Below are 14,755 nucleotides of genomic sequence, written 5' to 3' on the forward strand. Positions count from 1 at the left end.
GAATGATAATGTAAATAAGTAGTAATAAAAAACAGATTTAAAAAATATTTTAAAAGAAAATAATAAGAATAATAATAAATAATTTTTAAAAAATATATTATAAGATAATATATTAATAATAATAATAATAATAATAATAATAATAATAATAATAATAAATAATAATAATAATAATAATAATAAAAGAAGATAAATTTAAAAATATATATTTTGTGTTTTTAACAAAAATAAAAGATTATTATAAGAATAATAATAATTATTATTAAATAATACCTTAGATTTTAATAACATTAAATAACTATCAAAAATACTTAGTTAATAATTTCAATAGTAAATTAAAATACAACAAGTATGTTTCTGAAATTATAATAAAATATTATTTAAAAAAAATTAAATTAGTAAAATGTATATTATACTTATATTATTTATTTATTAAATAGAAGTAATTAGAGATTTTTAAAATAATTAAAATATAATCAATATTTAAAGTAATTTTATTTTAAAATAAAGGGAATATTTTTTTGAACAAATTTATATTTATTAATTGTATTTTTTGGGATTTTTAAAAATATTACTCTTTAATATTAATATTTTAGAGAATATCTCGGATCTAAAAAAGATGTCCTAAAATTAATAATATAAAACAAATTTATATTAAAACGGACGGTTTGCGTTGATTACCAACGTTGCGGTTGTTTTTCTATTTGGTTTCCTTATTGTAACCGCTAGACTGTGTTTCTCCTGTGTGCATAGTTTCGGGATTTGTACATCATATGTATTTATTGCCGCCAGAGCAATAACATTGGCCGATGATTTTACAGTGTGCAAATTAGCTACTATACATCTAATCCACGTCGGAATTGCTTTCCCACCGTCTGATCTTGCCATTGTATGGATGGACCTTCGGTGGATCTCCGCTAGACCAAGAGGAGCCAAAAAATTGTAGAAACCCAATTTTTCGCCTGGTTTTCAGAAAGAAGCCACACTCGGTCGGCAAGAATGAAGCTCAACTCTTTGTCGTTGAATCAGTCTACTAACAAAAATAATAAAGCCCCCAAACTTGGACAGACAAAATAAAAATCTCTCACGAACCACAAATAATACCAAAACCTGTACCCCATAGACAAAAGTTAACCGGCAAATATTCAAAATCTCTATATATTTCTCGCACGGTACGGAGGGAAATTTATTTTTCTCCCTTTCTTCGATAACACAAACCCTATTGTGGAAGTCATGGGCACTAGCTCCCACCGGCCCCCAGTCATAACCTATGGGCAATAAGGGTGACAACTACGAGCGAATTAATGCCCATCTAGATTATTTATAATTTTTTGGGCTCTTCCTCATACTTTTCCAATTCATTTAAGAAAACTTGCTGTTCTTGATCTGCAACTGCCCCTATGCGAGAGTTAAATTGGGAGCCTATATGGACTAAGAATGATCGACAGGGACGCATCAAAATTAATGAAAATTTTAAATACATTAATACATGAAATGAAGAGCATTCATGGGGACTAATTTTTAGGATCTAAAACACACTCTATGAAGAGCTATTTAAATTTACATGTTCTAATTGGGGCTTCAAATTATTCTCCATATCCAATGAATGGATTCAAGAAGATCTTTATACAGTATGATCTTGTGGATTGTCCTGTTAATTTCCTTCTTGAAATTGATCCTTTGATATGCCTTGGATCGATGTGGAAAAAGCCTTTGGACATCCTTAAGCTCGGGTGACAGAAAGCTCATCGCTAGACGTGTTTTGGCAGTGGATTCACATGGGAATATTGGATATGTATGAGAGAGCTCACACACAAAATTTCTATCTTGGAGAGATTAGGTGGTGAGGAACAAAAGCAAAAAGTCCATGTAAAGGAGCCCTAAGGTCTCTATTTATAGCTCATACCCTAGGATCAGCCAACTAAGATTAGATCTAGGGTTTAATTAGGTGGTAATAATGTTTGTTATCATGGGATTTATATGAAGGGGATCATTAAGTAAGTTTTAACTGTCCAATAAAAATAGGGACTCCTATAGATCTCGATAATTAGTGATAAGAGTCTCTACATACAGGAAAGGAATATGGAGTTGACTAAGTCAATGGATTGATCTGGTCAAATCGTGAGTCAACAGTGTATCCCCAAGGAGGGTGTGAGCTCCAAGAATGGGTTTAAAATTGATTTTTTGAATTGATAGGCTGATTAGGGCTTAATGGAACTCCGTGGGCGTTAACTGGTCAACCCTAGTGCATGACCTAGGGCACATGGTTCTTGGGCCCAATGGGTGTTGCGGTCCTCAGGACCACACACGACTCCCCGGGGGTAAGGTAGTAATTGAGCTTGAGAGGAGCGGAAAAATAAATTAATTATAGGTCAAAATGCGATGCACAGTAGTTGGTCAATAATTATGGTGTAATAAACCTCAGGTGAACCTATGACTAGGTGTGGAGAAAAAATATACAAGTCAGAACTTGTTGTATCTCGCACCCTCCCGGCACCCAACAAATAATTAAATAGTATTATATGGGAAAGGTTAAACAAAATTTAATAGATAGAGGAAAGATGCTTGCAAAAAGGTTGAGGTGAGGCACAATAAACATGGCGGACAATGTTTGCAAAAGGATTCTTGAAATATGGCTGCTTCTTCAAAGTTTTCTCACTTGGTTCCGCAATTTACTCACTAGTGGCAGGGACGATAATCCACTTTCAATATATATTGGAAAATGAAAGCGTAACATTTTCATCAACCAGGGAAAACCGAAGACTAACGGACTTAGGGAAAAATATCTACTCTAAAACCCTTCCATCCCCATCCCACCAAAAATCAAAACGGCAAACAAAACAAAATTCATTCTACCACAAAATATGAAAAGAGCACATTAAAAAAAGAAAAAAGAGAAGTAGACTAAAAAAGGAAACCCGGTCTGGAAGTCCGTGGCCAGATAGTGTAATGGCCAACAAAGTGAGTGTGGAGTGTCACATGTTGACTTAATCAACATAGAGAGGAAGGCTAAGTTATTTGGAGGGAGTTGTCATGGAGATTGGTATTCTGGTTAGTCTGCCTCTCATTTCCCCCAAATTTCCCTAATTTAAATGTCTTTGTGTTTTGTATTTAAGATTCCACTAGTGAATGGAAGAGAATGTTGTGTGAAGAAAATTTTAGAATTGAAGTAGAAGGTTTGGTGGCTTTATGTAATGGAGAAGGGTTGGTAGCTTGATCCAAAGGTATGGTTTGGTGATCATGCTTCACTTGCACTTGACTTGGGTGAGTTTGGTTTCTTATCTTTGTGTGAGTATCATTACTAAAATTTATGTAAAATTTTTTAGGAATGTTTTTGTGATGTTTGGTATTGTGTTTGTGAATTTTCCATAATTTTCCCAACCGTTTTCCTTACAACATCCTTACCACAGATATAGGGATTGATCAAAACACTTAAAAGATCAATTTTTCCATAGTTTTCCTCTTTGGTAAAACTTTTTTTTTATGACCCAAAATCCAAAAACCTAGTCCCCTGATTTTTTCTTTTAATATTATTCCCACTATCTAGTAACTTGAAAATTCCAAAGAAAGCATTTGAAAAATTTTAAAATTATGAAACTAAATAAAATCTCACTGAAGTTGTCCTTTTTTTATCTCCAAGTGGAATTTCTAAAATCAACACAATATTTTGGGTTCTGAAACTATTTTCTCATAGCGTGTCAGTTATGGATAGTTTTGAGCAAGGTCGAGTCCAAGGATAAATTAAGCATCTTAATGCCACTAATTTACCCCATCACTTATGGATCAATACTTTACAACATTTAAAACATCTTCTATTAATGTTTTAAGAAGATCCCACCACCACATCATGTACCCCCATGAACTTAACCTCCCATTAAGATAAATACCCAATTGAAAAATTTATGTGATTAGAAAATATTAGTGAATAATTGTGTCCATATTATATTCATTCAAAAAATATATCATGTTTAAAATTTTCCCTGTTATAGGCTTTTAAACGAATGTAATAAAATAATATTTGATTGGTGTTAAGAAAATGCTTATGAATCTCATAGAAATTTAGTATAATAGGAATAATACGGCCTTTAATATAGTAGGAAATTTAGATTATAATTTTAATGAATACAAAGTTGAAAAAAAGTAACACTTTTGTAAATATAGAATATTCTTTGGTTTTATGGTTGATTAGAAAGCTAAATTTAGTAGCACTATTTGTTATATAAGTAGATTATATAACTATAATGATTTCATTCTACTAGTTGATACCATACCAAACATTTTTAATATTTTAAGTTCGAGTTGTATCATTAAATATCATATTTAACACTCACAAACTAAACCAATAGATATACAACATATTTTAAATGTATATTACATAACCAAATAAAGTATGTAGTTTCATTTCATTGAAGCATAAATAAATTGGTAAAGATATTAACTAAATCACTTAGTATTGATGGATTTAACACACTTAGTATGAAATTAGGAATCACAAATATAGGTGAAAAATTCTAGTTAGTGTTATGTGTGCATTCACTTTTTTTTAAAATGTTTTGTTCTCTATTTTGCATATTTTATCATGAACTAATTCTTTATTTCTTTTTCTTGATTTTGCATTTTAATTAGAATCTATTACTTTTTTTGAGGATTTCCTTTAGTAGGGATATAATAAAAAGTGGCAAATTGTGTAGAATAGTCATGTAGAAGAATTCAAATATAAATTGCATTATCCTAAATCCTAATATATTATATAGTTGGTCAAAGTAGCCATTTTATTGGTATAAAGATGATTAGACACCTGAAGCAATATCTATTTTTGAGAAAGGGTGTGGTTTTGGGATCCCTTTTACTAGTAAAATTCAGAAGAATTATTATTTAAGAAGGGTTAGGAGGAAGATTGCCAAGTCAAGGAAAATTGCTGAGGTCTAGATTTTAAGCTAGGTAGAGCCAGCAGCTGTCAAGGATCTATTTATTCTTTCCTACTTTCCACTCCTTCAAGGGAGTCATTTCTACCCCTTGGCTATCGCAGGGGAGGAGAGGGTGGCTAGGATAGCTAGTGTCCTACCATGCCTGGTAGACTACAAAACTAAAAAGATTACTAGGGAAAAATAACTTTAAAGAGCAAGGATGTTAAGAAACATTATTCACACATGTGCTTCCCAAACAGGCGAGACAAAGGAGCAATATATAAAACACTTTAAAGGAGTTATCTCCCACTGCTTTGAGAAGGAAATCTAGAAAGAGGAGAAATTTGATACTAAGACTTTGACTCTTTAGCCTATTAGGAGGAACAAGAAGTTTATGCGACAGCTAGAAACTTCTGTGTTATTAGATGGTTACAACATGGTGCCACTCCCTCCGTCCTCTAAAATGGAGGGTATTATACTTACCAGATCTAGGAGAGGCTGCCATTCTACTGGAAGGTCGGCAATTCCTTTACAAAAACCTCCTAAGTTGGCCTCAATGATAGTGAAATGAAGGAGGATTATGAATTCAAAGGGATAGCTGAAGTCAAGGGCAAGAGGATAAAGTCCCTAGAAAGAAGTATGTCCCAAAGAAGATTACTAGAGTTGGTGTCCCTCCAATTTAAGTCGAGCCACCTCATTCTTAAGTTGAGACATTATAGATTCCAGCCAGTGTTGTTAAGACCCCAGTTAGTCCAATTATTAATTCAGTCAATGTTCTTGTTGTTGATTCATTCGATGTTTCAGATGATGTCCTAAACACCCTTTCCCTGATTCCACATATTGTCCCTGAGCTTCCTACCTAGGGATCTGAGGGCATTCACTTGTAGGATGTGGAAGCCATCCTCCAAGCTCCTACATTATCTCTTAAGGTAGATGTCCCAAACCTAGTTGAGGATGCCACCATTTTGACTACTGACCTAGGACAAGTCGAAGGGGAGGACATGGTTCAAGATAAAGACCAGCAAATAATTAAATAGTTGATGGTAGAGCCTCCCACAGTTGATGATCTTAAGTTGCAAGCCGACATTTTTAAGTTACAAGATGAAGAGTTCTATGATATGTTGAATTATAAGGGTTAATTACCATCGACCCTGAAGCGATAGGTGACCGATCGGTCGATGAGGTAGTACAAGAAATTAAGGTGATCTTGAAGAATAAGGAGGCTTAAGAAGTATTCAATCTAAAGTTGGATGGCATGTTAGTACATGAACATATACCTATTAGTGATGTCTACATGGTTGAGACCAGGGGATCCATTAAGGAAACTGAGCCGAGTAAATGTCATTCTGGCAAGGAGGAAGGTACAACAGCTATTAACTCAGATTCAAACAGTTCAGTGAGATCCAGGGATGATGATTGCCAAATCAAAAACCTTTAGGCACAAATGGCAGTTATGTTGCTACAAATTAAGGAAATGTAAGAACAACTAAATAAGTCACATCAAGTTTCCCTAAAGTTACAATAATCTATCGCTCAATTAATCAATGACAAAACTAGAAAAGAAGAACTTAGTTCTAAAGTCCCTAAGTTAGTGTCGATTGTCCCTCAAACCCAACCAGCAGTTCCTTCAGTCCCTCCGGTTCATCTAATAGTTCCTTCAGTCCCTCCAGTATCGATCCAAAAAGAAACCAAGGGCGATCTCATCATCGAGAAGTTAAAGCTGAAAGAGTCTCCGGTCAAATAGATCTTAAGGTGATGAAACCTCTCTATGAAGTGTGAACCCCAGCTGCAAGAGTAAAATGTACTGGAGATTCTTTTGAAGATTATCCATAGGTTTATTACTTTTTTAATGAAGGGTTTCACTATTAAAACCTTTGAAAAGCTTCTAAATAAAGCAAGAAATATACATGAAGAGGCTCCTATGATGCCATTCTTAAATGATTCGTCCTGTGAAAAGAAAATTGATAGGCCTATGAAGTCTTTCGAGAAAAGGCCAACAAATATTTTAGCAGTTGATAAAGGAAAATAGCTAGTGACCAGTCAGCGTAGTGCTCCTCCACCACCACCAATCCAAAAATAACTATTTCGAATAACTCTTCATCATCCTCAACAAGCTTACTTAACGTACATTAAGGAGAGGTTGGCTAGACCATACCCTTTGAAAAGAGAGTTGTTGAGGAAGATCTTTAGGAACCTCCAAAAGAAACCAATTTCCAGTTGCCTGAGGCCAATAGGCTAGAAGATGCATATAAGAAAGATGATCTCAGATACTATCCTTATCACCTCATGCTCAGCTATCCAATAATACTGTATTATTTTCAAAGATTAGGTAGAGAAGAATTATAAGTAAGGTAATATTATCATTCCCAAAGAGTATATGGTAGACTTGAAGCATGGGTCATTCAAAATCATTTTAGGTAATCCTTCTAACATTTCCTTTTTAATTGAGGATGACTGGGATATAGTTTTATCTTAGGCACTTAAAAAGTTGATTAACATGTCTTTTTATCTTTCTCAGTATCAATCAACAAGAGCCCAGGACTCGATTTGGGAGGTTGACCAAGAGGCTTCGTAAGAGGATGTTGAGCTGCTTCTCTCTCTAGTAGTCGTACGAACTACCGTATTAAATTAAAAAGAAAATAATGATTATTTTATAGAAAGTAAATGTTTTGATGAATGATGTATTCAAGCGGTGGATGGTGGCATAAAGGCCTTGTCCCCGCTCTTGATAATACTTATGATGAAATTTAAAGTCCTTTTGAGATCAATCCAAGTATTCAAAAACTCAACCTTCCTTGATCGACCCTTCAAGGAGAAGTAAAATTGAGTTCTTATTAGAAAGTGACTTAACCCAAATGAACATTCAGGGTAGTCCTATCATGATATATTTTTCATATTCTAACTCCTATTTGGAAAATAACAATCCAACAGCTATGGAGAGTATAGACTCTACTATAGTTTGCCCTCTAAAAAATATTGAATAGGTATAAATTTATGGCGGTAAAGTCTTACCCCCTAGGATTGCCCCCCTAGATAAAGTTAAACAAGTTATTTCAAATTATCTTATTCTAAATTTTCCTCAAAAATTAATCTCCCTTTTACTCCACTGGGTTCTGATATCAATGTTCCCAAGGTTGACTATAATGTTCTGGCTCACCTTAAGAAGTTGTCAGCTAAGTTGAGCATCTACGATGGCCTCATTCTATGAAAAGAAATGAAGAAGTCTTTAATCAAAGAACTTCTCAACCCAGAGATTTATATGGCTCATCTGGCTTTGACCTGAAAAGATGAAACTCTATTTCAAAGAAATCATGGGACTGACATTTTCAGATGAAAACCTATTGATGGGTATTATCGAACATAATCACCCTCTTTACATTACTATAAATGTAGGAAATTTCAAGTTATAAGGAGTCCTTATTAATCCACGTGATTCAATCAACTTGATGAATGTAAAAACCCTCACCTATCTCAAAGTTGATACAAGTAAGCTTTCCCTCGATATGTTAGTCCTACGCAGGTTCAATAAGAAAGTTGAGAGGTCTCTATATTTGATCACCCTTTTAAGGGAAATAAGAGAACTCAAGACCGAAGTGAAATTTTGTATCATCAATGTAGCTACATCCTTTAATGCACTTTAAGGTAGGACCTAGATCCATTAATATAGTATGGCCCAATCTACCATACACCAATGCGTCAAGTACCAATGAGATGACATTGAACATATAATTAAGGTTGATTTACAACTAATTTCAATTCAAGTGATTGGGATCTATAAGGATGCCATATATTTTATATCAAAAGGGTCCTCTTACCATTCTAAAATTAAGATTAAAATGGAGGATAAAATGAAGGAGCAAAGCACCAATGAAAATCAAGAATCAAAAGAAAAGGAAAAAGAGTAAAAAGCAAAAGAATCAGATAGTGAAGATGACCTTGACGTCGTAGGCCTTAGGCCTGAGGATGGCCCAAAGGGCACAAGGTTGAGGTCATGCTTTATTTAAAAGAAAAACTACCCCAATATATATCAATATGGAATCAAGTTTCAATGAAGAATCAGAAAAATGGGGTGTTACAATTTCTTTTGATTACCATAGTGCAAATCCTCCTCCAAAATTTGACTTTAGATTAGGATTGCGACCATGAGGTTGATTGCGACCATGAGGTTGATGTTCCAAAGGTTAAAAGTGACGAGACTGAACTTATTATGTATGAAAGGATTATTAGGAGAATTGAGGCCTTTACCTTAACCCCATGTCTTCGGGTAGGATTGATGGGTTTTTGATTTAAGATTCTCCTAACTTAAAAGACAAAGTAAGGAAAGTTCATAAGTTTTTTCCTGGCTCCTATCCTTAGTTGAATAGTGATATAACCCTCGAGGAGTATGATTAAAATGAACTAATGAAATTATCTTTTGGCAACTTTCTTGTCTATGCAAATAACTCTTTCTCCAAAGGTTCTATATCGTATCGATCGATTAAGGGTCAAGCTAGATACCACTAGAACGTCTGACAAATGAAAATCATGAAAAATTTATAATTGGTATCAGCTTTGGCACCATTAGTATGTTTGATGATGATGAATACTACTTAATGATAACTTATCATCATGAATCTCAGAATGTCCCTACTAAAGTCTTCAATCCCCTCGATGGGCTATATTTGGAAACTTTAGATGATCCCGATGAACTTCAAGTTTGTGATGCACCCCTTGAATTTGAGGAAGAGATTAAATAAGGAGTCGATGGGCTGAGAGAAATTAACCTTAGAACCAACAATGACCCTCTCCCTACTTTTAGAAGTACCATGTTGAGTGAGGATTAGTCTCAAGATCTGAATTAACTTTTGTCTGATTTTAGGGACTATTTCTCTTAGAAATATGATGAAACTTTGAGCCTATTTGTTGAAGTAGCAGTTTATAAACTTTGAATCCAGCATGATGCCATTTCTATTAAATAATCTCCTTGATGCATGGATGCAGAGAAAGAGCAGCAAGTCATTTATGAGATTAAGAAATTGGTCAAAACTAGATTTATTTGGGAGGAACAATACCCCTCTTAGGTAGCTAGCATCATACCAGTCCAAAATAAGAATGGTCAAATTCAAATTTGTGTTGAATATAGGGATCTGAATAAGGCATGTCCCAAGGATGAATTTCCTTTACCCATACCTGAACTCATTGTAGACATTGCTCCTCACATGCTATTTTCTCCTTTATGGATGGCTCATCTAGCTACAATTAAATCAGGATGGCCTGGGAAGATTAGAGAAAAATATCATTCAAAACTCTCATAGGAATCTTTTGTTATAGGGTGATGCCCTTTGGCCTTAAGAATGTCGGTGTAACCTACTATTGGGTTATGACTCAAATCTTTGATGACTTAATCCACAATTAAGTTGAATGATACATTAATGATTTGGTTGTTAAGTGTAAAGTTAAAGGGGCTCATTTATATGACTTAAGAGTCATCTTTGAGCAATTATGCCACTATGATCTCAAAATGAATCCCTGAAAGTGTGCTTTCAGCATCACCTCAAGGAAATTCTTAGGATTCATAGTGAGGGATCATGGAATTGAGATTGATCCCTGTAAGATTGAAGCCATCTTAAATATAGCTCCTCGTAAGAGCCTTATCTTGCTGAGATCTCGTAAGGGTAAGATGGCATATATAAGGAGGTTCATATTCAATCTTTCTGGAAGATGTCAACCCTTTTCTATCCAAGATAAAAAGGTTTTCAAATTCATATAGGATGATAAATGATAGAATTTCTTTGATAGCATCAAAGAATACCTTTCTAATATGCCAATTTTAGTAGCCCCTATTTTGAGAAAACCTTTGATCCTCTACACCGCGGTCCTGGATTAGTCCTTAGGTGCCCTGTTAGCTCAAGTCAATGAGAATGGAAAAGAGAATGCTCTCTATTATTTTATATGAAGACTTTTTCCTACCAAAATCTAATATCCTTCGATCAAAAATTATTATCTTGCTTTTATTTTGGTAGCCCAAAAGTTAAGACACTATATGCTTTCTCATTCAATCAGCTTGATTTTTAGAGTCAACTCACTACAATATCTTATGACCAACCTTTATTATTAGGACATTTGGCTTGGTGGTCTATAATATTTCTTCAATTTGAGATCACTTTAATTTGAATGCGTGCTGTGAAAGGACAGGCTGTTGTTGACTTCTTTGTGGCACACTCGTTGCCAACAAATTCTCCTTTAAATGATAATTTACGTGACAAACATATCTTGAGTTTAAGGGAACCTAATGATCTTATCAGGGAATTATTTTTTAATGGTGTGATGTATTCTCAACAGGTCAAAACCTAGAAATCTATGATCCTTAAAAAAAGAAAAATTTGGCTAATCATCATAACACTAGAGAAGGGAATGATACATTTTTCCTATCATTTATCAGAGCCTTACACGAACATTAAGGAAAAATATGAAGCTCTGATAACTAGCTTGGAACTTGCAATTTTGATGGAGATTATAGAGATTAAAATCTTTGGTGATTCTCAACTGGTGATCTACCAAGTTATAGGAACCTATGAGTTTTTGAATCCTAACATCCTCAAGTATCACTAGTTCACCAATCACTTGCTAAAGTAGATCCTTGTTGTAACATTATAAAGAGTTCCTCATGGAATTAACTCTACAGTAGATGCCTTAATAAAGCTTACAAAAGGAATTTTCATGCATAGAAGAAGTCTCCATTCTTATAGAGATTCAAGGTCATTAGGCTCTTTCCCCTATAAGTTTGGAGCACGTCAACAATTAATCTTCCTAAATCCTCTCTGCTTTTTTAGCAACCAAAAAAGAAGGTGACTGGAGGCGACCATTAATCGACTATATTCAAGAGGGTAAACTTCCCCAGGATAAATCCCTCACCAACTAGATCAGGAAATGTGCCCTATCATATGTACTTGTCAACAATATGTTATATCATTGTCTCTTCCATCAGATGTGTTATATTGTTTAGGAAATGAGAGGTCCTAAAAATCATTAACAAAGTCCTTTCAGAATATGCAGTGCTCATCAATTAGTTCCAGAAATGAAGTTATAAATAAAAAAACTTAGATACTACTGGACTATGATAATTGATGATTTCAGGAACATTGTAAAATATTATCATCATTATCAGGTCCATGGTGTGGTTTTACATCAGCCACCTAATGTGTTGCATCCCAGTATAGCTTTGTGGCCCTTCAAAAGTTAGGACACAGATGTTATCGACCCAATTGACCCTCCTTCAAAGGGTCATTGCTTTATATTAGCTATGACTGATTACTTTTCAAAGTGGATGAAAGTGATTCCATTACACAATGTAACTTCACACCATATTTTGAAGTTCTTTTATGACCATATCTATTAGGTATACCCTATAGAATCATATCTGATAATGGGTCTACATTCAAGTCTATAAAAATCAACAATTTTATATGATTTCATAACATTAATTAGAGAAGATAAAAAATGTATTACGCTCGGCCTAATGGTTTGGTAGAGGCCTTCAACTAGACTTTGGTGCAGATTATATAAAAAAAAAAAACCTTGATGATAACAAAAGTCAATGGGATGAGAGGTTACCAAAGGCTTTATGGGCCTATTAGACCACTTATAGAATCCCGACCCAATCTAATCCATTTGTACTAATGTAGGGGTCCTAGGATGTACTCCCCTTGGAAATATAGGTTCCTTCACCCAGACTTGTAATATAGAATCAAATCACAACTCAACAAAATGCAAATCTCTGACTAAAAGAACTTGAAGGCCTTAAAGAGCATCTTCTCCAAGCTTAAGCGATTCTAGAGTTGTATAAGGCTTGAATAGTTCAAGCTCATAATAAGTTAGTGTGACCTAGAACCTTTCAAGTAGGAGACTTAGTCTTGGTTCTTCGGAGGCCTATCTTAGCTATTCGAAATATAGGTGGGAAGTTTGAACAAACTTGGGAAGGACCCTTTGTTATAGAGACTGTCTATGAAGGAGGCTCATATCAGCTAGTGGATTGTAAATGAAATCACTAAATGTTACCTATCAATGGGCATTTACTTAAGAAAACTATGATTGATGTTTATAAGATTTTCAATTAATGAAATGTTTTGGTGTCTTGAATTATTTATGATCAATCTTAATTTCACTATCCAAGCATTTTTAAAAAATCAAAGTTAGCAATCAATCATATCTTGTCCCCCTCCCTTTGGGTTAGGTGATGATTCCTTCCCTTAGGTTCTGGTCCTCTATGATGGGCATATCTCGACCCCATTATACAATCACTTAGTGATCTATATTGGGTGTATTTCGATTACACAACATGGTCATTCTACCTGATTATCTATGATAGGCATATCTTAACCCCATTATACAATCACGACCCTCTATGTTGGGCAAATTTTGACCCAACCACATGGTCATTCAGCTTGATCCTCTATGATGGGCATATCTTAACCCCATCATAAGAGCATTCAACCCTTTATGTTGGCCATATTTTGACCCCACCACATAGTCATTTAACCCAATCTTCTATGATGGGCATATCTTGTCCCCATCATACGATCATTTGACACCTCTATGTTGGGATTATTTTAACCCCACCATATGATCATTAAACTCGTTCATATATGAAGAACATATTTCAACCCCATTATATTATCACTCGACCCTCTATATTGGACATATTTTGACCCCACCACATGGTCATTCAACCTAATCCTCTATGATGGGCATATCTTGATCCCGTCATATGATCATTTGACACTCTTTTTTGGGCATATTTTGACCCACCACATGGTCATTCAACTCAATCCTCTTTGATGGGAATATCTTGACCTCATCATAAGATCACTCAGCTCTCTATGTTGGGCATATTTTGGCCCCACCATGTGACTATCCAGTCTTCTCTCCTTCGGGTTAGGTTATGCCTTCCCGTAGGTTTCTATCCTTTATAATGGGCATATTTCGACCCTACCACACGATCACTCATTAGTGGTGGATAATGCCCTTTGTGGCACCACCCTGCTACCCATTCAACATTGATTTACTAAGGTTTAGGTTTTACTTTCCTTAGAATGAAAATCTTAAATTTAACCCTTCCATTCGATCGCCAATAATGGTATTTGAACTTCCTTCTTCCGCACATATTGGGGGTCTATTTGTTGACCTCATTTTTATATGAGGTCACTACAACCTACCTGGATTTTTTTTTTTTTTTTTGAACTAATGATTAGAAGGTATATACTTCTCAATTTTATAGGTCCCAGTCATAATAAAATAAAATCCTAATAAAATCTAATTCCACTGTTCAACTCAATCTTCTATCCCACTTTCAACAAACTTTCAATAAAAATTCAGATCATATCTAATAAATCTCAATCATTCATTTGATTGTTATTGATGAGAGTAATTCAAACTCAACCATTCAAGTTTAAAATCCAATCTAAATCAAACATTCCAAACTAAATCCCAGGGTTAAGGACCCAGGTCCTAAAACCCTTTATAGGTAATTTTTGTACCACCCTGAACCCAAGTACAATAACCTCTAATTCATAATTTGATAAAATATGTTTCTAATACTAATCCTCTAAATTTCAGCTCATTTGTAGGTCTCTAACCCTAGAAACCATATGTAGCTCTATAGGTTATAAAACCTTCAATTATTTATAGCCTATGCCATTGAATTTGCCATATTGTGGAAACTAACCCTGGGACCTTCCTAAAGCTCCTTGATCATGCCCATTGCCTTCATTAAGACCTTTTAACCAGTAATCTTTACTTTTATGGACCCAATTTTACCAAGGGTTGACCATAAGTAAAAAAGGCCAAAATGCCCTTTTAGAGGAATTTTG

This window comes from Dendrobium catenatum, unplaced genomic scaffold, assembly GCF_001605985.2.
Source record: "Dendrobium catenatum unplaced genomic scaffold, ASM160598v2 fragScaff_scaffold_1056, whole genome shotgun sequence".
NCBI classification, from domain to species: domain Eukaryota; kingdom Viridiplantae; phylum Streptophyta; class Magnoliopsida; order Asparagales; family Orchidaceae; genus Dendrobium; species Dendrobium catenatum.